This window comes from Rana temporaria, chromosome 7 (assembly GCF_905171775.1).
Source record: "Rana temporaria chromosome 7, aRanTem1.1, whole genome shotgun sequence".
In the NCBI taxonomy this organism is placed as follows: domain Eukaryota; kingdom Metazoa; phylum Chordata; class Amphibia; order Anura; family Ranidae; genus Rana; species Rana temporaria.
Genome location: NC_053495.1, coordinates 194,852,008 through 194,879,854, shown reverse-complemented (window position 1 = coordinate 194,879,854; position 27,847 = coordinate 194,852,008). Strand labels below are relative to the sequence as shown.

Genomic DNA, 27,847 nt, shown 5'->3' with positions numbered 1-27,847 from the left:
GGGACGCACAGACATAGATGGGACGCACAGACATAGATGGGACGCACAGACATAGATGGGACGCACAGACATAGATGGGACGCACAGATCTAGATGGGACGCACAGACATAGATGGGACGCACAGACATAGATGGGACGCACAGACATAGATGGGACGCACAGACATAGATGGGACGCACAGACATAGATGGGACGCACAGACATAGATGGGACGCACAGACATAGATGGGACGCACAGACATAGATGGGACGCACAGACATAGATGGGACGCACAGACATAGATGGGACGCACAGACATAGATGGGACGCACAGACATAGATGGGACGCACAGACATAGATGGGACGCACAGACATAGATGGGACGCACAGACATAGATGGGACGCACAGACATAGATGAGACGCACAGACATAGATGGGACGCACAGATCTTTATTTTTTCTTTATTGTGTTTGTTCTTCTGTAGTCAGAGTCCAGTTTCTAACCGAACTTTGAAAAATCCTAATCCAGAGATACTCTCCTTACTTAATACTTTAGAAATGACTTTGTGCGTAGATCACAACACTGTATGACTGGATGAAAACCTTATTAACAAAAGTTGTTCCACTTGTTTGACGCAAGTTGTGACCCGGCCTGCTACTTAAAGTTTAAACATTGTCAACATCTCCAGAATGCACGTCAAAGAGTGTCTGCAAGGGATAATCGCACCAGGGTCCTTGCAATGCCTGATGTATGTTATGCAAGACATTATATATATATATATATATATATATATATATATATATATATATATATATACACACACACACACACACACACATATATATATATGCTGCAAAGTAAGAATACCTTCAAAAATATATGCTTTATTGTTTATTTCTATCAATTTACAAAATGCGAGCAGTGAGCTCAAAAGTGAGCGAACAGAAGAAAAATTGAAATCAAATCAATATTTGGTGTGAGCGCTTCAAAATTAGCATCAATTTTTGCACAAAGTCAGGGATTTTGCAGGATTGGAGTCAGGTGTACGATTAACCAATTATACCAAGCAGGTGTTAATTATCACCTAGCTCCCAGAATAGCACGCATAGATATGACGGCACATCTTCTAACTTACGCGGCGTATCAATAGATACGCCAACGTAAAGGCTTCCTGAATCTAGCTCATTGTGTTTTTTTTTTTCAAAATTGGCGCTCTTTTGTTTATAGCGCAAAAAATTAAAACCGCAGAGGTGATCAAATACCACCAAAATAAATCTCTATTTGGGTACAACGTCGCACGACAGCATAATTGTCAGTTAAAGCGACGCAGTCCTGAATTGCAAAACATGCTCTGGTCATTGAGCAGCCAATTCTTCCGAGGCTGAAGTGGTTAAAGGGCAACTCCACTGGCACCATCGGATCACAAATACACCAAATTTCAGATTTTTGAAAGAAAATTCATTGGGACTTAGACCCGTGTATGGCATTACTCCTAATAAATACAGCTAGGTAGGATATTGTAGACGGGACACTGCAAAAAAGGCAAAACAAGACACAAATACCGGCACATGAAATACACCAATAGGCCTCCAGGCATGACAAACACAAGTCTGGCTTAGAGCACAGGAATGACACCGGCCGAATAGCAACGTACTGTTTGTAACAACATTTCTCTGGATTGCCAAGATATACACAAACCTTGTGACTCAACCCAAACTTCAAATAAACAAAAAAACACGTATCGGTCTAATAAAATGTACAATGACAAGTGGCGTCACTTCTCCTCTGTGTGGATGGGAGGTATTGTTATCTGGCTGGAAATGCACCTGCTCACATGTATATTCTACGTAACACTCTGCACTGTGATGTACAATACCCATCAGGAGTACAAAAAGTTCCAACAGCTCTACCAAACCTAAGATACTTGGGTATTGTAATGATGATCACGCCAGGTGACTATTGTATTAGGTCTATGGGGGTCTTATAAGAACAAAATAGGACTATACCTAGAATAGAGATCACCTGGCATCAATACTAAGAGCCCATTCACACCTTGGCGTATTTACGCCCGACGCTCGTGCCGCTGGAGGGGTGATTTGACATTGTTGTCTATGGAGATGGTTCACATCTCACGCCGAACGCTGAAACGCCTGCCGCCTGAAAACAAGTCCCGGACCCTTTTTTTCAGGCGGCTGTCGGCGTCGGGCATAGACAACAATGTGTTGTTAAAAAATAAAATAAAAAATAGGTTAAAACGACCCGTTTTGTCGCGGCAAATCGCGGCAAAATACGCCACGTTGTAGTGTGAATGCAGCCTTAAGCCTCGTACATACAATCGGATTCTCCGACAACAAATGTGTGATGGCAGGGTTTTGTCGGATAATCTGACCGTTTGTACACTCCATTGGACAATTGTTGTCGGAATTTCCGCCAACAAAGGTTGGATAGCATGCTTTAAAATTGTCCGACAACAAATGTGTCTTGTTGAATTTTCTGATCCTGTGTACGCAAAAAAATCCAAAGTACAAACACGCATGCTCCGAACCAATGCTACCCATAAGGCCTCGTACACACCATCGGACATGTCTGCTCGGAGATTTCGGTCTGATGGCTGTACACACCATCAAACCGAAATCCCCGCAGACAGACAGCGCGGTGACGTTGACACCGCCACGTCACCAAACCAGGAAGTAAAATACTTCCACGCATGCGTCGAATCCATTTGACGCATGCGGGAGATATCTGTCCGCTGGTTAGGTGTACTGTCCGCCGGACAGCTTTCCAGCGGACATGTTTCTTAGCATGCTAAGAAACATTTTGTCCGCTGAAAATCTGTCCGCTAGCCTGTACACACGATCGGATCTGTCCCCTGAAACTGGTCCACGGACATGTCCGGTCGTGTGTACGAGGCCTAAGACAACATTAGCAGAAGTTGCCCAAACGGTGGCACTAAAGAGCTGAAAAACCACATAGTTTTGTGTATGTTGGCTGAAAAAGTTCTGCAGTCTGTATGCAGAACAAGTTCACGGCCAACGCCCTTCGGACAAAAATCCACAGATTTATCAGATGGAAATTCGATCGTGTTTATGAGGCTTTAGAGGCGTTTATAATCCCCGATTTATTTGTATTGTTTGAAATTAAATCCGTATCATGCCTGGAGGCCTATTGGTGTATTACAACGCGGAACAAATTCCAGAGGGTAGTATTGGGGGCATTAGTAGTAGGTTGACTAAACCCGAGGTAAGTACAGTAAGAAGTCCTACTTGCAACCTCAGAACACCCAATAAAGAGACAGTATGCGACTGGTCTAAACTACGTGGCATGTTCACCAATGCCAAGATGGGAGAAGTACAGATACTGTTGTACGAGGAGGATTTCCATTTTGTAGGAATTTCAGAGACCTGGTTCAACAGCTCTCATGATTGGCTGGCAACCATTCAAGGGACCAGAAAGTTGAGATAGGTCTAACTATAGGTGGGCCAACATCCCAAATGGTAGAAGGAAAAGGAAGGGTTCCTCCTTACGGGTGTGGTTCAAGGACTCAGTTTTTCCATCACGGTGGTCTGGAACCCTTTAGTAATATACAGTCTTCTTGTGTCTTTTTTGTTGTGCATTTGCACTGCGACATATCTATGTGTACATGTATTATAATACTTTTTATTCTTGTATAATAAAAAATTTCTCTACTTTTCTACGCTTTACTATGATTATGTAGTATTTGTGGTGACTGTACATACAATCACCCGGTCCTTTAAAGACCTGTAAGGGAGAACCCTTCCTTTTTCCGGCAACCATTCAAGGGAATTCCCTATATCGCAGGGATAGAGGGTAAAAAAGGGGGAAAGGTATGCCTGTATATCAAAAATGATGTGCAGTGGAACCTTGGATTATGAGCATAATCCATTCCAGGAGAATGCTTGTAATCCAAAGCACTTGCATATCAAAGCGAGTTTCCCCATAGAAGTCAATGGAAACCAAAATAATTCTTTCCACGTTGACTTCTATGGCATGCAATACCGCATGTGGCCAGAGTTGGGGGCGCCGGAGAGCCTCGGAAATACTCAGATCGTTCGGCTGCCCTCGGAAACCCCCGGAAAAGGCTCGGAAACTCTTGAGCATTTCCAAATATTTCTGAAAGGCTCCAACGCCCCCGCAGCTCTGGCAAAATGCGTAACTGTTCACCGCACAGGCTTGAATCCTGCTCCTTTCAGGATTTAAAAATATATTGCTCGTATTGCAAACGCTCGTTAACCGCGTTACTTGCAATCCGAGGTTCCACTGTACAAGTGAATGTGAGAGACGACATCACTAATGCCCCTTTCACACTGGGCGCAGGAGGTGCAGTGGCGGTATATCGGCTTGATTTTTAGCGCCGCTATACCGTCGTATTTACCGCGATATTCGGCTGCTAGCGGTGCGGTTTTAACCCCCGCTAGCGGCCGAAAAAGGGTTAATACCGCCCACAAGCCTCGGCTACAGCGGTGGTTTGCGGGCGGTATAGCCACGCTGTCCCATTGATTTCAATGGGAAGGAGCAGTATACACACCGCTCCAAAGATGCTGCTTGCAGAATGCTGGGGCAGGATTATTTCGGGCGTTATTTATGCGGTATTTTTAGCGCTAAAACGCCTGAAATACGCCTCAGTGTGCTCCTTAGGGAGCAAGGGAGAAGGTGGAATCCTTATGGGAGGGAACCAAGGGGAAAATAATACTGGGAGTATGCTATAGGCCCCCTAACCAGAGGGAGGAGGGGTGGTGGACCTCCTATCACAATTTGGATTAGCGGGAAGGATGGGAAGTGTCATTATAATGGGGAATTTTAATTATCCAGACATAGACTGGGAGTAAGGAACCGTGCATTCCTTCTGCTGACCGCTTGGATTGGAAGGTGAAGTCACCAACCTTGCTGTCTGTCTGTGTAATTCACACCATTGGCTGGACAAAGTTATAAACTTTTTGGCAGGCAGCAGCTCCAATGTTTGGATTTTCACTGTGCATTTAGCGGTTTACACAGACAAAAAACAAAAAAAAAACACTATTGGACAAATAAAGCATTAATGCAGGTTTGGAAGCATGCCCTACGTTTCCCCAAACACACAACAACCCCCCGATGCCTACACATCCAGCATGTTCTGCATACATTCCTTATATTCATATGTTCTGGTGGGAACGCAAAGTGAGAAAATTTTATTAACTGCGTGTCTCAGCAAGAAAAACCTTTATTTGACAGAACGTCTCTTTCCCCAGATTTTACCGCTTGCAGGCATGTGAGCGAGGACTGGGAAATCAAACTCAGCCACTCTCACAGGCACTGGGGAAAGCGGATGGGAAATGGGAAGCAGAGATCCCTCCACAGTGTGAGTAACGCTCTGCAGATGATTTCTCAGGAAGAGAGCAAGAAACCACAAATCATTATTCAAATTCTCTGTATGAAGAAACGGGGAATTTTCATTGGTTGCTTTAGGCTTCCATATGGTTCCCTGCTTTATTAAAAGATACTACTGCCTAAAGGAAACAGAATTATGCTGTAAAATGTACTATATATATGTATATATATAAATATATATATATATATATATATATATATATATATATATATACACACACACACACACACACACACACACACACACACACTGTATATACTCGAGTATAAGCCGACCGGAATATAAGCCGAGGCACCTAATTTTACCACAAAAAAATGGGAAAACATATCGACTCGAGTATAAGCCTAGGGTGGGAAAATGCAGCAACTACTGGGTAAACAATGCCCATCTGCAGCCTCACTGTGCCCATTTGCAGCCGTACCTTTCATTAGTAAAACAGCGTGTGTCGCCTGTGTAATGCAGTCTGTTCGGCCGTTCACTGTAAGAAAGCCCAGCCCCGCCGCCTCCTCATCTGTCCGTGATAGAGGAACACTGATATGATGCTGAGAAACGATCAGTGTTCCGCCTATCACAGACGAGGAGGAGGCGGGGCTTTGTTAATGGACGGCCGAATAAACTGCATTACACGCACGCTGTTTTGCGGTTTACTCGAGTATAACCCGAGGGGGAGTTTTTCAACCTAAAAAATGGGCTGAAAAACTCACGGTTCGGATCGTTCCTCGGATCAGGAGTCACGGAACGGATCATTTTTCGGATTCTCCCCCACTGTAATATACACATCTCCCCCCCCCCCACTGTAATATACACATCTCCCCCCCACTGTTCACCCCCCCACCAACTATAGTACCCCCTCGGTGCAGACACCCCCCCTCCTCTCAGTACAAGAGACCCCCCCTCCTCTCAGGGCAAGAGACCCCCCCCTCGGGCAGTACAGACACTCCCAGCGTGTGTCCCACGAGTGCGGGCTCCTCCACTGTGGGTGTAAACAGAGGAGGGCCGCCGCCGGGTGTACCAAGATGGCCGCGGCTCCGGAGCTAGGCCGAAGCTGCGGCCTTTCCTAATGTTATTCCTGTGGCTTCGGAGCTAGGCCGAAGCAGCGGCCTTTCCTAGCGTTATGGCCGTGGCTCCGGAGGTAGGCCGAAGCCGCGGCCATAACGTTGGGAAAGGCTGCGGCTTCGGCCTAGCTCCGGAGCTGCAGCAATCCGCGGATCACAGTGTGTTCCGAATGGGGGTGACCCGTTCGGATCACTGATCAACTGTGATCCGTTGCACCCCTAATACACACACACACACATATATACACACACACACACACACACACACACACACACACACACACACACACACTATATATACCTATATACTTTTTTTTTATAAAAGCATATGCCTGGCAAACAAAGCAAAAGCACATTCTGTACATCTCTGCAATACATGCACATTTCCCCATGTTTTGTCTCTTTAAATTGCTGTAAAGTACAGAAATATACTCAGAGATCCTGCAGGAAATCCAGTGAGGTCACAACTTCATGTAATGAGCCGACAACTCTTCCTCTCTGCTGCACCAAAATTCCAAATCGTGTTCTCAGCACGGCCTTTGAGTTGCCTTAAAAAGCGGAATTTTATCCTAACTAGCCTTAAAGAGGAAGTAAACCCTGATGGGTTTTACTTCCTCTTTGTTTCCCTGCAAAGGTAAAGCGTAATGGGCTAGTATGCATCACATAGTAGCCCATTGTGTGTCACTTACCTGAAACCGAAGCCTGCGATGTCACTGCTGTCCCCTCTTCCACGAAGCGTCCCATCTTCCTTCCTGGTATCGCAGGTCCGGCACTGTGATTGCGCGCGGGAGCCGCCAGTCACGGCACGATCTCCTTTCGAAACGGCACGCTCGCCGTTTCTAAAGTGCGGCTGCGCCGTTGTCTATGGCGCATGCGCCGTAGACATCGGCGCCCGTATCTTTTGTAAATATCTCCTAAACCGTGGAGGTTTAGGAGATATTTTGAGCACCTACAGGTAAGACTTAATCTAGGCTTACATGTAGGTAAAAGTGGTTGTAATGAGTTTACAACCACTTTAAGCCCTGGTTCACACAGGGTACGATTTGGTACGAATTGAGATGCGATTTGACATGAAATCAGCGACATTTGCCGGCAATGGCACTGTTTTAATCTGTGCGATGACGCATCTGCGGCGCTGCACCGATTTCAAAAAGCAGTTCCTGTACTACTTTTTGCGATTTCGGGCCGCGATTTACATTGAACCCTGCACAGATGTCTCTTAAATCGCGGCCAAAATCACGGCAAAATCGCAGCCGCGAAATCGCGGTAAAATCACGATTTTTACCGCGATTTGGAATTCGCAGCAGTGTGAACCTAGCCTAAAAGTGATAGTAAATGGTCACCCTGTAAAACAACCCATTCAGTTTATCATAGAAATGAAAGGCAAAACGTATATATATATATAAATAAATAAATAAATACAAACAACAACATTATAAATTCCCTTACATACCCTCTGTTCTCAGCGGCATAAGAGCTGGGGGAGGAGAAGCAACAGCATGCTGTATTTCTAGAAGAATCAAGAGGAATTTTTTCGTTTCTTGCAGAGACAAATACACAGTGAAATGTATGTTTATTGCAGAGATATACTGAATGTTTTTTTTTTTGTTGTTTTAGACTTTACACGTTAAATCTTTCATATACAGAGCGTGGAAGTTTTTGTCCCTTGAAATATCCTGTGAACATAACACAGGCCCCCCGCCAGGAGAGGTAGGGAAAGTTCAGCTGCATTTGGGCCAAACACCTCCATACAAGAACACTGAGATGTTTTTGCCAGGGGGCTCTGAAGCAAGATCTCAGCAAAACAGCTAAAGCTGAAACCGTTTATAAATCAGATTCCTCCTGTTTCCTGTTGTGCAATTATTCCGAAGACTGGCGGAGCGGCCTCAGCCATAAGGAAGAGTCATAAGAGTTTGTAGATGCCGGGAAGTTGACCAGGCAGACAGCCAAGCTTGTACAAGGAGTTCTCTCTGTTACAGTCACACTTGAATAATGCCTAGTCATATTTAAAGAGGCTTTCCACATACACAGAAAGACCGGCGAGCAGAGGGATCAGAACCCGAGAGAGTTCTAAGGGGGGAGCCGTGCTCATCGTACACATTGGGGCCAATGCAAAACTGCAGGTCTGTCATTGTTGCAATTTTTTTTCCATGTGACTGAACTCCACCCATTCATAAGGCTGCATTCACACCTGAGCGTCGGTCGTTCAGTCATTTTTTTGGGCGTCTTTTTCCGGCACTTTGTCAGCATTATCAATGCTTATTTGCGAGTTTGCATACAGCGTCGTCCGACGTTTTTGTACTTCAACGTTTTTTATTTTAGCCAATAGGAAAAATGATCATCTTTTCATCACTTGTTGCTATGTTGGTAGATTTGTTTAGTCTCCTGCCTGGGTGAAATGTTCTATTGATTAAAGCAACTAAACGCCCGTAGCAAACGCTGGTTGTCGCGCAAGTCGCTTGAATCGAGCGTTTCCATTACTTTCTATGGGAAATGGAAACGCTCAAATACTCCCAAACCGCCCGATACGCGCGACAAAAAAGGGTCCGGAACTTGTTTGAGCTTCAGGCGTTCGGCGTACAGATGTGAACTATCTCCATAGGGTATAATGTTATTTTTCCCCTCCGGCGTATTGTAGCGTCGCGCTTCAGGCGACAAAACGCCTAGGTGTGAATGCAGCCTTACAGTTCTACACTAATTCATGAAGACGACTATATGTGACACAATGGGGGTGATTTACAAAAGGCAAATCCACTTTGTGCAAACTACAAATGCAAAGTGCACTGAAAGTACACTTGGAAGTGCAGTTGCTGTAAATCTGAGGGGGTAGATCTGAAATGAGGGGAAGCTCTGCTGATTTGATCATCCAATCATGTGCAAGATAAAATGCTGTTTTTTTATTTTCCTTGCATGTCCCCCTCGGATCTACAGCAACTGCACTTCCAAGTGCACTTTCAGTGCAATTTCAAGCGCACTTTGCACTTGTAGTGCAAAGTGGATTTGCCTTTCATAAATAACCCGCATAGTAACGCTTTACCACTCTATGTTACCCAAGAAATGAACTTGTGGTATCATTGGATTCTTAGGCCTCTTGCACACAATACTCCTGCTGTTTGAGCATCTACTTTTTTTTGAGCATCGACTTTTTATTGTAAAGGGGTTGTAAAGGTAAAAGTGTTTTCACCTTTATGCATTCTATGCACTAAGGTGAAATAACATCTGCGGATTAGCGCCCCCCCCCCCCCGTTTACTCACCTGACCCCTCGAAAGTCCCACGCCGTGAAGGTTCTTGCTTCTCGGCTCATTCATTGATTGATAGCAGTGCAGCCATTGGCTGGCACTGCTGTCAATCATATCCAATGACGTGGCGCGCCAGGGCCGAGTGATACAGTGAGGGGCTATACCCGCTGGCTGTATCACAGGAGCGCGCCCGCAAGAACTCATCACTGTGTGTGAGTGTGTGTGAGAGTGAGAGAAAGATGTATGCACATGTGTATGTATGTGTATGTATATGTGTGTGTATATTAGGGCTGCAACTAACGATTATTTTCATAATCGATTAGTTGGCCGATTTATTGTTTCGATTAATCGACTAATCGGATAATCGTAAAAAAAAGTATGGTGTACAATTTTTAGTTAATATGTAAATAAAAGAAAAAGGCAATTTAATCTTAAATATCCATACGCAGTGGTAAATATAAATAACAAACTGCAGTAATTGTAATGCCTTCTATTACCTCCACTTTCTCTGGGTTTAGATGCTGATCCTCCCTGCACAGAGTCTTTAAAGTGATTATTTTTTTTTTTAAAACAAACTTGTCATACTTACCTGCTCTGTGTAATGGTTTTGCACAGAGCAGCCCTGATCCTCCACTTCTGGGGTCCCTTACCGATGCTTCTGGCTCCTCCTGCCTTCAGAGTGCCTCAATAGCAAGCTGCAAAGTGTATTAAAGAGCGCCCGCTATAGCAAGGTAAAAAAAAAACTTCTGCCTTTAGAACCACTCACTTCCTGCCCAGGACTACATGTCCCATGAGGCATTGCTCCTCACACTTTCACATGCACAAATTCTCAGGCACTTAGTGACATGTATGGACGGTGTACTGAGCTGTATGTGTACTGCACTGTATTTCCTGTTATGTAAACAAAAAATGCATACTATATGCAGGCCAACTAATCAACTGGCCGATTAATCGATTATGAAAATAGTTGACAACTATTTTCATAATCGATTAGTTGTCGATTAATCGATTAGTTTTTTTCGGCCCTAGTGTATATATGTGTGTATGTATGTGTATGTATATATGTGTGTGTGTGTGTGTGTGTGTGTGTGTGTATATATGTATGTATATGTGTGTGTATGTGTGTGTGTGTGTGTGTGTGTGTGTGTGTGTGTGTATGTATGTATGTATGTATGTATGTATATGTGTTCGTGTGGTGTGTATATATGTATATGTGTGTGTGTTCGTGTGGTGTGTGTATGTATGTGTGTTCGTGTGTGTGTGTTCGTGTGTGTGTATGTATATGTATGTATGTATGTATGTATATGTATATATTACACACACACACACACACACACACACCACAAATTGTGTGTGTGTGTGTATATATATATATATATATATATATATATATATATATATATATATATATATATATATATATATATATATATATATATATATATATATATATATATTTTGTGTGTGTGTGTGTGTGTGTATATATATATATATATTTTTCTTTGTGTGTGTGTGTGTGTAATATATATATATACATACACACATCTATATTATTTTCCTTTAGAAATGCATTGGGCTACATTCTACATCAGTTTGAGACACTTGAGATCCTCCAGCGATTATGACGGGTGCATTTGAATTGCATTTGTCCTCCTAAACTGCATCAACCTGCTTTTTCATTCCAATCCACTTGTATGGAGAAAGAAGCAGTTGCGACACATAAAACCCATCAACACAAGGCCTAAACGTGGCCACGGGTGATCCTCTCCTAGTACAGCTGGTACTGTAAACGCCCCGTAAAAGAGGTATAGGGAGTTCAGCTTAGTTAAAAATAAATAAATAAAGGAGTTTCAAACCAAAACACAGCGTCTCGCTAGCAGCACAAGCCTGATCAGAGCGGCTCTTTCCTGCACTTTCATCATCTGACCTGAATCCACTTCTCCTCCTGCAGGGTCTGATCAGCACACTGCGACCTCAAGTGACTGAGCAAACCTCCATCCACCTTCTAGACAGCCAATCAGACACAGAAAAAAGAAACAATGATTGGCCTTGAGTGCATGTTATTTTTTACTATATGTATACACAGTTAGGACCTTGTGTATACGGGTCGTGTAACCCGGCTGCACGGGGCTCCGGCGCTTAGGTGCAGGTGGAGGGCACAGGTGTCCAGTCCTGCTGCTGGCAGCCCGTCAAACGAACTGGTGGATGGAAGTGTAGGGCAGCGTGTGCCCAGGGACAGGTGCCTGGTATGCAGACTTCTTGCGTTCCAGGAATTCATTCCTCGGCACACACTGCTCTTCACATTCATAGCTTAGTGCGCTGTCCTCCTCCATCCAGCCACAGCAGCTGTCAGCCTCTCATAAGGGTTTCACAGGCTGCTGGCAGCGGGGCTAGATGGGACACCTGTGTCTTAAAACTCAATCTCTTTCGAAAAATCAAAGTCGTGTCTATTAAAAAAAAAGAAAAGAAGTTCAAGCGTATCTACTGCAATATTTATGGAATGTGGAGGGATAAGAACCCCCTTTCACATGTTTACTTCTGTCTGTGTCCCCCCTGGGTGGATTTCTCCCATCTGTTATGAGAGGAGTTTTCATACTGCACTGGCTGTCCTATCAGGATGCAGGACCCCTGACCCTCTGCCTGGACAGTGCCGATTGGCCGGGTGCTGATCACCAAGAAAAAAAGAAAAGAACTCTAGCAATACACACCAAACTGAGCATGTGCAGCCTGACTCCAGTAACTCTCTCTAAAGCCCCATACACATGAGCAGAATGTCAGAACCTAGAGACCTCTGCTTTTACACTTTTGTCAAGTTTTCCTGACACCAAGAGAAAAATGGTGACAGGAGAGGGGAGCTACAGAACACAGCCTGCAATTGACAGCCTCAGATCTGTTCCTGTGTGCTGAGCGCTCTCAGGTGGCTGCTGGTTTTCCAGCATGCACGTCCAAAAGAAGCCAGCTAGCTTCTGTCGGACAGACCGACATGCACTCGGGCAGAATGTCGCCCGGTATTTTTTGTACCAACAAATGTCTCCTGACATTCTGCTCAAGTGTATGGGGCTTTAGACAGAGTGGTACAACAGCTGCAACATCATCTAGATACCCACAACCTACTTGACCCATTTCAATCGGGATTCCGGCCTGGACACGGGACAGAAACCGCATTGCTCAAAATATGGGACGATGCTCTCGAGGCCGCAGATGAAGGAGAATCTTGTCTTCTGGTTCTGTTGGACCTGAGCGCAGCCTTCGACACAGTAGACCACAAGCTTTTATTGACTCGGCTAGCTGAAGTAGCCAGAGTCGCAGAAGGCGATTTATCTTGGTTCTCCTCTTTTTTGGAAAACCGATCGCAAATAGTGAAGTTAGGACCTTTCACTTCTGAGAAACGCACGGTATCGTGCGGAGTCCCTCAAGGATCCCCCCTGTAGCCGGTGTTATTCAACATCTATCTTCGCCCTCTTTTTGAGATTATTAGCAGTCAAAAACTGCTCTACCACTCATATGCAGACGACACGCAACTATATTTCCGCATTTGCAATAAAAGGGTCATCACCTCAATCTAGAGACATGCCTCTCTTTGATAGAGGACTGGATGACAAAGAGTTATCTTAAACTCAACGGCGCGAAAACAGAACTTCTCCTGGTTCACGCCAAGCGTATGAATCAACCTACAACAACTTGGACCCCCCCGCCCATTCTGGGCAAAATCATCACCCCTAGCGCCAAAGTCAAAAGTCTCGGGGTCATCTTTGACTCTCACATGACATTGGACGCACAAATAGGGTCAGTAGTCAGCGGATCTCACCATCTGCTGCGCCTACTACGCAGACTTACTCCTTTTATTCCCAAGGAAGACATAGCGGTCGTGGTGGGAGCTATTGTAAACTCAAGATTGGACTATGCAAATGCCCTTTACCTCGGACTCCCCAAGTACCAAATCGCTCGTCTACAAGTCGTTCAAAATACGGCCGCTAGACTTGTGACTGGGAAAAAACCTTGGGAATCAATCTCACCTTCACTGAGAGCCCTTCACTGGTTACCAGTAAAAGACAGAATCACTTTTAAAGCACTCTGTCTAACGCATAGATGTATCTATGGGAATGCTCCCCATTATCTATGCGAAAAAATAAAAGCTCATAAACCCAATCGCGTTCTGCGTTCCACCAATCAAAATTTCCTCCAGATACCCAAAGCCAGATACAAGTCCAAAGGAGAAAGGAGATTCGCGGTCCAAGGGCCTAGACCAGGGGTCTCCATACGTTTCATGCAAAGGGCCACTTTATTGTCCTTCAGACTTTAGGAGGGCCGGATTGTGGCCAGCAGGGGCAGAAAATGTCACAGGCCCAGCATCAGTGGGAATAAATATGGCCTCAGGGTTGGTGGTCAATAGGAGAAGGAGTATTCCCCCTATTAGTAGGTGGGATAGTATCCCATCATTGGTATCTGTGGAAGATATAGTGCCCCATTGTTGATGTCAGTGGGAGGAATAGTGCCTCATATCAGTGGAAAGAATTGTGCCCCAAGGGCCAGATTCAGGCTAGCAAAGGGCCACCTCTGGCCCTCGGGCCGCAGTTTGGAGACCCCTGGCCTAGACTATGGAACGCTTTACCAACCAGCATTCGGTTGGAGGAGAACCACTTAGCATTCAGGAGAAAGATCAAGACTCATCTCTTTTGATACCAAAGGAGACAGGAACAACAAGCGCCCAGAGGCGATTAAATTCGCATGTGCTGCGCTATTTAAGTTTTCATTCATTCATTCATTCATTCATTCATTCATTCAGTTACTGGAGTCATGCTACACATGCTCAGTTTGGTGTCTATTGCTAGAGCCATTTCCTTTTTTTTTCTTGGAAGGGTGCGTGTGATCAGCACCCGGCCAATCAGCACTGTCCAGGCAGAGGGTCAGGGGTCCTGCATCCTGATAGGACAGTCAGTGAAGTATGAAAACTCCTCCTACAAGCTTTAACCGGAGACTGATAGAAGTCACAAGACTGTTCTATACTGAGAAAAATGAGAAAAAGGTATTCAGCAGTTTATATTTACTAAAACAATTCTGTGGGAGACAATATATAGTGACTGCAAAGTCCTGGGTTTAGCAACACTTTAAAGTGTTATTAAACCCACAACAGTAAAATCAGTCTGCATATGCAGTAAAGCATGCGTGTTATACTCAGTTTCGAGGGGTTAATCCTCCACATTGTGTAAAAAAACTGCTTGAGCCTGTCTTGTCTGATCCTCCCCTTCTTCCACTGTTCCCCTGGACAAGTCCGGTTAAGACAGAGCCTTTGGAGTCGAGCTGCACATACTCAGTTTGGTGTGTATTGCTAGAGTTTTTTTTCCCTTGGGGAGGGTGCATGTGATCAGCACAGGGCCAATCAGCACTGTCCAGACATGGGAAGACAGAGGTTCTGGAGCCCTGCATCCTGATAGGACAGCTCAGTGCAGTATAAAAACTCCTCCTACAAGCTTCACCAGACACTGATAGAAGTCACAAGACTGCTATATACTGCCGAAGAGTAGGTATGAGCTCCGGCATGTTCGCACAGTGCACGTGCAGAGCCCGCCAGGAAGTCTGCACGGCGCTGCACTAACCACATTTCCCGATCTCTGCAGCTGAGCATCGGGAAATGTCTCCCTGCCTGTGGTTAGCGCAGTGCCGTGCAGACTTCCTGGCAGGCTCTGCACGTGCACTGTGCGAACACGCCGGAGCTCATACCTACTGAGGAGAAAAGGGTATTTCGCAGATGATATTTACTTAAACAAAAAAAAAAAAAAAAAAAATCATTGCATTTCCATGTACTGTGGGAGACCAGATATAGTGAATGCAGAGTCCTGGGTTTAGTAACACTTTAAAGCCCACTTTATGATTTTTACCTACAGGTACGCCTATAGTAAGGCACACCTGTAGATAAAATGAATATATCTCCTAAACTTGCAGTGGTCACCAAACTGCTGCCCGGGTGCCAAATACGGCCCTTAATTTGCTTCTATCCGGCCCTTTTGGCACTATTTCATATACTGATAGCAACAATGGGGCATCATTTCTCCTTAATAAGGCATTAATTTAAAGGGGCTGCCCCAAAGAAAGGCCCGACACATTTAAAAAATCATGCTGCACCATGCATTTTGGAGTGCACATTAGCAAGAGTTGTGAGGGTGCCATTAGGAATTAAATGACACCGCCACACGTCTGAAAACGGGCAAACTTTTTCCAGGAAAGTGCAGTTTTCCACACATTCCCACAATGCACTGGTGTGAACAAAGCCTCACTGTGCCCCATGACACAATGCTACACTGTGCACTGCAAGCACTTTGTAACCAATGAAGTCCCAAATTCTAATGCATAGATGCTCCACCTGCACTGCACAATGTGCCTGACCGTGACCTTCCATGTGTGGAGGGTAGACAGGAGACAGGAGGCTGCTGTGTGACAATGATGTGAAAACACCATAGATGATGAAACCTTCTATATTTGTCAGCATGTGAATGGCGGTGTGACCTGAGGAGAGGTCTCTCTTTATTACAGCAAGAAAAGGAGGAAGCGTATAAAATCTTCCATCAGATTGTGTGCTTCCTTCTATACATATTGTCATCGGGCAGATGGCCGGGGCAGAGGGTCCCCATTGTCCCGTATATGTACTTCGAGGGTTTTCACACACTTTCCTGTAGGGGAAAATGAAAGTCAATGGAGCTGTGATATCCAATGTCATCTGCTGCACCCAGTGCTGGGGAAGGCAAGGTTCATTCTGGACCGCGGTGAGCGAAACCGATGATCCATGCGAGTTTTCCACACCACGTTCACAACACACTGAAATTGCAATCTGCAATAGGTGTCAATGTTACGTTAATGACACCAGAAGCGCATTTGCCTGCATCGGATGGCATGGTGCAAAAGTACCGTATATACTCGAGTATAAGCCGACCCAAATGTAAGCCGAGGCACCTCATTTTACCACAAAAAACTGGGAAAAAGTATTGACTCGAATATAAGCCTAGGGTGTCCATGTGCATGCCTCACTGTGCCCATGACTAGACTGGCGTTTAACATGGGAGTCTATGGAAGGGGTGACCAGCTTTGAAAATAAATCGGTGCTCCCCAGCCGTAGGTCCCCCAGACAACAAACTTTTCACACTTCTGGAGGAATGGGGCTACATGTGTGCCAAGTTCCGGGTCCAGGGGACCTACGACCGGCCGGTACCGGGTCCCCAAAGTCATCATAGAAATTACCATTTAACATGGGAGTCTATAGAAGGGGTGCCCAGGTTGAAAAATCGGTGCTCCCCGGGCCATAGGTCCCCTGGACAACAAACTTTGATGACTTGTAGAGGAAGCATGGGGCTACGTGTGTGCCAAGTTTCGGGTCCAGAGGACCTACAGCCAGTACCGGGTCCCCAAAATCCCGGAGTGTCGAGCTCGCCCCCTCCCTTGGACTACGGGAGAGTCAGGACGCCCACTAACACACAGCTCCTTTATCTGCAACGTAGAGAGCGTTCTGACTCTCCTGTAGTCCAAGTGAGGGGGCGAGCACGACACTCCACACCAGGGAGAAAGCCTTGCATTACTGTGTGGAGTTACAGACAGAAGAACAGGAAGTGAGGATTTCTCAGAAGAAATAAGGACATTTAAAAGCAAAATGGAAGGATGAGGTAAGTGAAGGAGGACTGCACTAAGGTAAAGGAAGCTATTTAGGGGGAAAAATATTGTACCTTTACAACCCCTTTAAAATCGGGTACAAACAGCTTGCCGGATTTTACATGCGATTCAATCACCATGTTTTCCCGGTAGGGATGGATTCCCCCGCCAGCCTGCCCATACATGGATCTAATCTCAGGACGGTTCTGAGCCGGCCGAGATTTGAACCGTCTATGGCAGGCTTTAGGGTGCAGACATCTGCAGAAGGTGAACGCCTAAATAAATTCCAGACTATCTAGGTAGCCAGACTGATTTTAAATGCAAACTTTTAATGGTTGACTGGAAAAAGGGATTTTTAATAACAGCTTACCTGTAAAATCCTTTTCTTGTAGTACATCACGGGACACAGAGCAGCATAGCCATTACATATGGGTTATATAGTGCACCTTCAGGTGATGGACACTGGCACTCTCCGACAGGAAGTTCCCTCCCTATATAACCCCCACCCATAGTGGGAGTACCTCAGTTTTGTAGCAAGCAATATGCATCCCAAAATTCCCCAAAAGAGGGGTGGGAGCTCTGTGTCCCGTGATGTACTACAAGAAAAGGATTTTACAGGTAAGCTGTTATTAAAAATCCCTTTTTCTTTATCGTACATCACGGGACACAGAGCAGCATAGCCATTACATATGGGATGTCCCCAAGCAATGCAAATGAGGGGAGGGAAAACAACCATGCACAGAAAAAAACAGCGGGTGCCATAGGACAAGAGGATCTTATACTGCGGCCTGCAGAACCGCCTGCCCGAAGGCTGAATCAGCGTTCCTCCTAACGTCCATTTGATAAAATTTAGCGAACGTATGAACCGACGACCAGGTCGCTGCCTTGCAGACTTGGGCCATGGAGACCTGGTGATACGCTGCCCAAGAGGCGCTCACGGCTCTTGTGGAATGAGCCTTGATCGACAAGGGCGGGCTCTTACCTTTCAGGCCGTAGGCCTGTACAATCACTTGTCTAATCCACCTGGAAATGGTGGCTTTAGACGCTGCCTGACCTTTTTTAGGTCCCTCCGGCAGAATAAATAAGACTTCAGTCTTGCGAATCTGGGCTGTGGCCTTTAGATAAATCTTAACAGCCCTAACCACATCTAAGGAATGTAGGAGTCTCTCCTTCTTAGAAGAAGGTTCAGGAAAAAAGGACGGAAGAATTAAGTCCTGATTCAAATGAAAGCTAGATACCACCTTTGGTAGGAAGGACGGATGTGGTCGAAGAACAACCCTGTTCTTATGTACAATCAAGTACGGTGTCTTGCATGACAAGGCTGCCAGTTCTGATACCCTTCTGGCGGAAGCCATAGCGACCAAAAAAACTAGTTTCCTAGTCAACAAGACCAGCGGGATTTCAGACAGCGGTTCAAAGGGCTGGCTTTGCAAAGCCGAGAGAACCAAGTTTAGATCCCAAGGATATAGGGGAGCTTTAATCGGAGGGTTAATCCGAATGACCCCCTGCAAAAAAGACTTCATTAAGGAGTGAGAGGCCAGAGGTCTCTGAAAGAAAATGGATAGGGCCGAGACCTGTCCTTTGACTGTGCTAATAGCCAGTCCCTTTTCTACTCCTAATTGTAGGAATTCCAGGATTCTCCCAATGACATACTTGCGGGGATGCCATCTCTTAGCCTCACACCATGTAATGTAAGCCTTCCACACCCTATAGTATATAAGCCTAGAGACTGGCTTTCTTGCATTAATCAGGGTGGGAATGACCCAGCCAGAGAGGCCCCTGTTTCTAAGAATTAGGGATTCAGCCGCCAGGCCGTCAAATTTAGGGCCTGTAAGGCAGGATGGAAGAACGGTCCTTGTGAGAGGAGGTCCGGCCTTAACGGGAGGACCCAAGGTTCTTCCACTGCCATCCTTATTATTAAGGAGTACCAAGGCCTCCGGGGCCACGCGGGGGCTACTAGAATCGTTGGTTTGTGCTCCACCTGAATTCTGAGAAGAAGACGGGGTAGCATCCGTAACGGAGGGAAGGCGTAGATCAGTGCAAACTGATGCCAAGGACATACTAGGGCGTCCGTCCCGTAGGCCAATGGATCCCTTGTCCGTGACACGAACCTGGTCAATTTCGTATTGAATCTGGAGGCCATTATGTCCACCTCCGGGACTCCCCATCTTTGGCAGATGGCCTGAAATACCTCGGGATGGAGGGACCATTCTCCCGGAGACATCTGATGGCGGCTGAGGAAATCCGCCTGCCAATTGTCCACCCCGGGGATAAACACTGCTGAAATGCAGGGAACATGGGACTCTGCCCAAGCAAAGATCCGGTCCACCTCCTTCTGGGCTGCTTGACTTCTGGTGCCGCCCTGGTGGTTTATGTAGGCCACAGCCGTGGCGTTGTCGGACTGTATCCTCACAGGGGAGTCCTGTAATACATCTGTCCATGCAACTAGAGCTAACCGGATTGCTCGTATCTCCAGAACATTTATCGACAGGATCGATTCTGCTCTTGACCACTTCCCTTGCTGGGTCAATCCGTCCAGGACTGCGCCCCACCCCAAAAGACTCGCGTCTGTAGTCACAATCCTCCATGAAACTGGACAGAACGACCTTCCCTTCAAAAGGTTCTGTGGGACCAGCCACCAGCACAGACTCTGACGGGCTGCCTGGGACAGGGATATGGGAAGATCCAAGGCCTGGATTCTCTTGTTCCAAGCTGCGAGAATTGCTTTCTGCAATTTTCGGGAGTGGATCTGGGCGTAGGGCACTGCCTCGAAGGTGGCCACTAGCTTGCCCAAGAGGCGCATACACAGGCGAACTGTTGGCCTTGCGCGGCTTAGAACCACCTGGATCAATTCCTTTATAGAATCCACCTTGGACTGGGGAAGAAAGACCTTCTGCTGCATAGTATCTAGAATTAACCCAAGATACTCCAACCTTCTTGTGGGCTGCAAGGCCGACTTGTCCTGATTTAGAACCCAACCCAGGGATTCTAGATAATTTACCACTAAGCAAACTGCCTGTTTTAGGCTGGCTACTGAAAGATCGACGACTAATAGATCGTCTAGATAAGCCATAACCAGGATCCCCTGGGATCTTAGGTTGGCCAACACCGGGGCCAAGATTTTGGTGAAGACCCGGGGAGCCGTGGCTAGCCCGAAGGGCAAGGCCGTGAACTGAAAATGCCGATGGCCTAAGGCAAACCGGAGGTACCTGAAATGGCCGGGGTAGATTGGCACGTGCAGGTATGCATCCTTGATGTCGATGGATGCGAGAAATTCTTTTCCCTGTAGGGCGGCCATCACTGAATGAATGGACTCCATACGGAAGGAGCGAACCCTTAAATAACGGTTCAGGGTTTTTAGATCCAATATTGGTCTTACATCGCCGTTGGGCTTTGGGACTATAAATAGATTTGAATAAAATCCTTGTCCGCGCTCCTGAGATGGTACTTCCATAATCACTTGTTGATCTAAGAGGCGATCTAGGGCTGCTAGAAGCGAGACCCTTTTCTTTGGATCGCTTGGGAGCCTGGACTCCTGGAAGTGAGGAGGGGGAAACCCCAAAAACTCCAGCTTGTATCCCTGAGCCACTGAGGACAGAACCCATTCGTCGGAGATTCTGGCCTCCCAAAGCTCCGAGAAAAAGCGGAGTCTTCCCCCCACCCGAGAGAGTGGGGGCGTCCCTTCACAGATTCGCTTTAGGGGCAGCTTTAACTGGTTTGCGAAACCACGGTTTCTTGATACCTGAAGCTTGCCCTTGCGGTCTGTTTGCGGGTGAACGGCCAGCAGGCCGTCGATACTGCCGGGAGGGTGAGGGACCTGGACCTGGAGAGTTTGGGCGCTTAAAGGTTGGCCCTCGAAACCTCTTTTTAACAGGCAGGAGAGTGCTCTTGCCACTGGAAATCTTCTGGATATACTTGTCCAGATCATCTCCAAACAACCTCTCCCCCTGGAACGAAAACCCAGTTAAGAGTTTCTTACAGGGAGTCTCTGCCGACCAATTTTTTAGCCATAAAAGTCTTCTCATGTGAACCAGGAATAAGGATAACCGAGAAGCTTGCTGGATGGAATCCTTAATGGCATCTACGGCAAAGCATAATGCCCTAGGCAGATCAGCCAAGTCCTGTGCCTGTTGCGCCGGAAGGTCTCTTAGAACCTGTTTGGCCTGGTCCTTCAATGCCTGGCATACTCCAATGGCGGCTACCGCTGGTTGCACTACAGCCCCTGCGGTGGCAAAGGAAGATTTTAGCAGAGTTTCAAGCCTTTTATCGACAGGATCCTTAAACATGTGAATGTTGTCTACCGGACACGTCAAGGACTTATTGACACATGAAATGGCTGCGTCCACAGTAGGGACAGTCCATTTTTTTGAAAACCCTTCTTCTAAAGGATATAAAACTGAAAACCTCTTAGGAGGAAGAAAGATCCTATCTGGTTTGGCCCAATCCTGAAAGATTAGGTCCCTCAGCAAGGGATGGACCGGAAAAACCGCACTGGTTTGGGGAGCTTTTAAGGAACCAAGGGAGGATACGGTAGCCTGAGGTTCAGGCAAGGGTAATTTAAATGCCGTCCGCACCATGTCCGCTAAGGACTGTATCCATAGTCTCTCTGCCTGAGAGGCTGAGAACGGTTCCTCTATTGTGGATTCTTCCGAACCCTGTTCCAGGGGGTCATCCCCCTGCTCCGCCAAGAAATCAATTTCTTCTTGGGAAAGGACCTCCTCATCTGGAGAGTCGACCCTAGGGGAAGGGGACCTGGTCCGTTTCTTCCCGGGAAATGATGCGGCTAATAAAGCAGTCATCCTTTGCTCAAATCCGCCTAAGGTGGCGGCTAACATCTCCTCCGTAACAAAGGAGGGAGTTGGTTGGGTAGGGCCAGCCGTAGCACCTAGCAACCCCAAAGGCTCAACTGGGCTAACGACCTCTGGTCTGTCCGGGGAGGAAGGCACTGCAGAGGTCTGGCCAAGATCCTCCGAACCTGATGGGGAACCCTTCTGCTTTTTTGTAGCCTTAGCATTTTTGGAGCTTCCCGCGCCCTTAGGAGCCATCTATACAAACCCAAGGTACTCCGCTAAACACCACTGACTGTTTTAATCAGCAGAGACACAAAAACACCTCTTTGAAAGTGTCAAAAAAATTAATAGGTTAGGGTGCTGTTAGATTATTAAACTTCCCATAACCTAATAAAGATGGACAATACAACGCCCCAAGGGCTTGCAACTCACACAAAATGAGCTAAGTAAAGCCACCTTTATGCTGATCTGGGATAGAGCCGTGGGTAGCAAGGCTCAGACTGCTGCAAGTACACCGGCCTTTTAAACAAGAAACGAGCCGCAGGCTCTTTAAGAAAACGTGTACTTCACCAGATCCACCACCGGGTGTCACTCTCCCTTTGCAAGGTACTGCTCTCACGCAGTTAACCTGCCGCTGCTCCGTGTCCCACGGCGACCCAGATCGACTGCCAGCCTAATATAGGCTCTCAGAGCAGGAAGAGGGACCGCCCCGAAAAAACTCCGCCTCCTCACGCAGCGTCGCCGCGTCTATTTACACCGTGCGCGCGCGCGCGCGCCCGTTCCGGACGCTGCTGGAGGAGCAGAGACACACGTGGGCTGCAGGGGAGTGAGACGCCCGAACAGGCTTACGGGGGAGCTATGTAGCTGCGCGGATGGTAAGACCTCCATGCTACACAAGTGACCCCCCCTAGCGCAATAGCAGCTCTTATTGTAAACCTTATGGTATGCAGCCGTCTACCAGAACCAGCCAGGGGAAACATTAATGGGTACATAGAAACCATCCTGTCATTCAGACTTTGTGGAATGAGGCGCCCATGCACAGAGGCATAAAGCGGGCTAAACCCAGAGTCCCCTGTGGGGGCCTGCTGACAAACCAAGTTCCGCAGGCCCCCTCTTACCTTCTCCACGCCGCAGGGTATTGCCAACTGCAAGAGGCCCAATCTTCCCCCTAAAACGTGGGTAACGTCATAGACCTTCAGGTACCGGGGTCCAGATTAGGAACACCACACTCCTGGACCTATATAGCACTGCTGGCAACAGGAATTACTTGGTTGCAGGAAACCAGTCCTGGAACCCAGAGTCCAGCTCTCGCAAAGGAGAAGCGTTATAGGCAAAACCCCCTCCAGGACCTGGGGGCCCGGGTACCGTCCACTTTGGCTATGAAGCACCTTGGACGGATCCGGTCAGCTTGCCCTGGTCCAGAGGACAACTATAGGCAGAGCTCTTCAATGCACCAACACCTAAGACACTGGCGAAAAAACTGAGGTACTCCCACTATGGGTGGGGGTTATATAGGGAGGGAACTTCCTGTCGGAGAGTGCCAGTGTCCATCACCTGAAGGTGCACTATATAACCCATATGTAATGGCTATGCTGCTCTGTGTCCCGTGATGTACGATAAAGAAATTAATTTTAATGTATAAAGCCAAAGACCTACAGCTCAGTCCCTCCTATATAGCACAGTCCACACCTGAGCAGATGACAGACGGTGCAATCTGGATACACAACAAGACCTATAAACTCAATGACCTCTTCAAGCAAGAATGTCATGAATCCACCTAAAGCTAGAGCCTGTGTAATTCATTAACTCAATGTAAAGTGCTGCAACTTACATAGAGAAATGAGCTTTGCATGTCATACAGGTCTTCTTCCCTGGCTCAAAATTCTGGATCTGATCATATAAGACTTTCCTACGCGAGAAGCAGAGCTACCAGGGTCACATCTGTGACTGGGCCCTGGCATTCTGCCACCGTGGGGCGAGGGGGAACAAACCGGCAGGAAAGGGGCCCACTGCAGGACTCTAATAAAAGGGCCCCATGACTGGAGTAAAGGGCATTAGGGCCCAGGAGGAAGAGCCCCGGCGGGGGGTCAGGGGGGCTCTTCATGGTTAATGAAGGTTCACGTTGTGCCTCTGCCCGCAGCAGCCTTTTCAACTTTTTTACCCCGGAGGAACCCTTGAAACAATTTTCAGGGAGCCCTTACTAAAGATTATATCTTTATACAATATCCTAAACCTTGTGGGAAGCCATTAAAGTTCACATGCGTGTAAAGGCGGGCGCCCCAATACTTTTGATATATAGTGTGTGTGTGTGTGTATATATATATATATACACACACACACACACACACACACACACACACACATAGATATGTATATCTGTGTACACACACACACACACACACACACACACACACACACGTATATATACACAAGGTTACTCGCCACCAGTGCCCCACTCAATCCCTACCCTGCCCCACCCCTAATTCCGCCCCTAGACAGGCCCTCATAAATTATCTCATGAAATGACACTTAAATGTTTTATGCAATATTAAGTTACAAAAATAAATATTAACAACAACTTTATCAGTGCAGCCTCACCTGTGCCCACCATTGCAGCCCCACTGTGCGCACCCAACGTTGCAGCCCCACTGTGTGCACCCAACATTGCAGCCCCACTGTGTGCACCCAACGTTGCAGCCCCACTGTGTGACCGTTGCAGCCCCAACGTCGGTCCACTGCTGCGATGCGTTCTATCTATCACAGCCGCAGGTCAGGAGGCGGGGCTGTGTCGAGCAGAGCGGAGACATCATGTAAGCGCCGTAACAGCGTGCTATCCCACGGCTCTCCTCTTCCTCCATGCTCACGATCAACCCAGCCGATAGTGCTCTCCCAGGCAGACAGCGACCTAATTTTCCACTCGCAAAATTTAAGGGGCGAGATATTTTATAATATATATATATATATATATATATATATATATATATATATATATATATATATATATATATATATATATATATATATATATACATATATATATATATACATACTTTTTTTTTTAATGACCCCAAACCTCTCCTTTAACGTTTAACTGGAGGCAACAACTTTTTTATTTTATTTTTTATTTTTAGGGATTAGAAAACCTATCAGGTTTGTATCAACCTCTATTTGTCCTGGTAACTTTTATCACTGAAAGCAATAGAAAATCCCAACATTTGAGCGGTCACTAGAACAGCAAAAGAGGGGAAATCTTCCAGTAGGGACATTCGTTCTTGGGACTACCAGGGGTTTCCCCTCACTTCCTGTTGTGGTTATGGGACAGGAAGTGAAAGAAAAATCTCCCAAATGGCACACAGGTGGCAAAAAAAAAAAAAAAAAAAAAAGAAGTCAGGGGCCTCTCCTACTACCTAAAATGAAAAAAATAAAATAAAAAATGTTTTGCCTTCAGTTTTACAGATCTTCACTGTATCCGAGTACTACAAACCAAAAATACCATTTAATTCATTTTTAATATTCAAAGCAAACATCCCCATCCATCCATGTCTCTGATTTATTTTGTTGAGAAATGACTTTGAAAAATAAACAAACCCCTAGCATTTCTATCCATGGCCAACTTGAGTAAGGGCTAGGGTGACCACATTTCCAAACTGCCATTCAGGGACACCCCCATTCCCAATAATCAGCTTGTGCTGTAATGAATCACAGCACAGTGATTGGACACAAGAGGCGGGATTTATGATTTCTCCAATCACAAGCAGGGGGCGGGGACTGTGCTCCTCCAGGCATTCCCGGCCAGGACAAGTACTGTACTGTCAGTGAGTAAAGCGGTGATGTGGCGGCCTTTTTTGGGGGGGCATTCATTTGACTTGGGGGGTGGCTGTGTCCGTTTCATCCCGGGACACTGTATTGTCCTGGAATGAAGGTGCCCGGGACAGACCTGCAAAATGCGGGACTGTCCCGGGCAATCCGGGACATGTAGTCACCCTAGTAAGGGCAGATGATTCATGTAGCATTTACTTCCTGGAATCCATCAGCCCTTAGGTCAAGCATGCATGCAGGAAAGTGTGCTTAGCTGAGAAAATCCCTCCCCCTCTACTCAAGACTCCTGGGATGTATGACATAATTTGCCTAGGCTAGAAACCAGGAAGAAACTGAAGAAATGTAAAAAAATAAATAAAAACAAGTTTAAATCAAGTAAATATAATATACTTTCCTATCCATTTAGGCTGCATTCACACCTGAGCGTAGCGTTTTTGGTTGTTTTTTTTTACAACGTTTTGTCGTGCGTATTCGCGCGTTTGCATACAGCGTTGTCCGACGTTTTTGAACTTCGACGTTTTTTATTTTAGCCAATAGGAAAAATGATCATCTCTTTTATCACTTGTTGCTATGTTTGTAGATTTTTTTATCTTCTTCCTGGGTGAAATGTTCTATTTCACAGAACACATTAAAGCGACAAAACGCCTGTAGAAACGCTCATTGTCGCGCTATACGCTTGAATCGAGCGTTTCCATTACTTTCTATGGGAATACAAAACGTTCTAAAACGCCCAAATCCGCGTGGCAAAAAAGGGTCCGGAACTTGTTTGAGCTTCAGGCGTTTTGGAGTGGCGATGTGAACCATCTCCATAGAGAATAATGTATTTTTTTCCCCTCTAGCGTTTTGGAGCGTCGCGCTTCAGGCGACAAAACGCTCAGGTGTGAATGCAGCCTAACTGTACTAATGCAAGCAGCATGAGGATAAAAAAATAACCAAACTTGACTGGGAGAGTAAAGTTCTACTTTAACAGAACATGCATGTTGCAGCAGGTTTGAAGACATCCTAGTGGTCTTTCCACCTGTCCTCTTCTGGGAGATGTCTATAGGAAAATATTTCGAGGGACTGTCCCTGATTTGGAGCAATGTCCCTCTTTCCTCCTCATTGTCCCTCATTTTGGTCTGATCTCTATAGTTGTATATAAAATGCATTTTTTAACTTTCAAAAAATGTTTTCCAGTGCTAAACCTTTCATCCAAATTCAAAATTGCTGCATTTTTCAATTTTAAAAGCCAATATAAAAGGAATATTGGTAGTAAAAAAAAGCCACTGTGGATTTTTTTGTCTGCCAATGTCCCCTTTAAGGGGCGGCGTTTCCTATGCCAACATACGGTTGCTAGTAGGTGTCCCTCATTCCCATCTGAAAATGTTGGGAGGTTTGGCTCTACATGCTACAGACATAGGAGATAAGTGGAGATCAGGACACATACTTCTCAGGAAGCAAGATATTTACAGAAATGTTGTAGATGAGTTCCAGGGAATATTATCTCCCCGGCATGTTCCACATCTCATTGTCAGCCCACGGCGATCCATCATCTGTCCCTATCTCCAGTCTGCTAACCAGCGGCGGGTCCCTGGAGACTGGAGTGGATGTTCCAAGCAAGTCACACAGAGGAGAAGAATGCTGAAAATGTTTCTTGTCACAATAGTGGGACAAGGCTCTGAATAGAGGACAGACACCCCCCCCCCCCTGCCGATACCGTTATCTCAGGGGAAAAGTGATCAGCTAACTGTCCCCCCCCCCCCCAACCTCCAGGATCAACTGGATGTCCATGCAAGCTTGAAGTGTTACTAAACCCACAAGAGTAAAATTATTATTATTATTATTATTATTATTATACAGGATTTATATAGCGCCAACAGTTTACGCAGCGCTTTACAACATCAGGGAAGACATTTAGTTACAGTACAATTTAATACAGGAATGATCAGAGGGCCCT

At 46.2% G+C, this 27,847-nt stretch overlaps 1 protein-coding gene across 3 annotated transcripts in view; it reads right to left on the bottom strand.

Annotated features, from left to right (window-relative positions):
* GNG12 (G protein subunit gamma 12) overlaps window positions 1–27,847 on the bottom strand; it is a 184,134-nt gene that overhangs the window by 11,069 nt on the left and 145,218 nt on the right. The window contains exon 1 of one of the 3 annotated variants that reach the window (XM_040360736.1): window positions 7,878–7,960. The exons of the other annotated variants lie outside the window; for them this stretch is intronic. The gene's annotated coding sequence lies outside the window, so the exon portion shown is untranslated. Of the gene's footprint in view, window positions 1–7,877; window positions 7,961–27,847 lie in introns of those variants that run through there. 3 annotated transcript variants of the gene reach the window in all.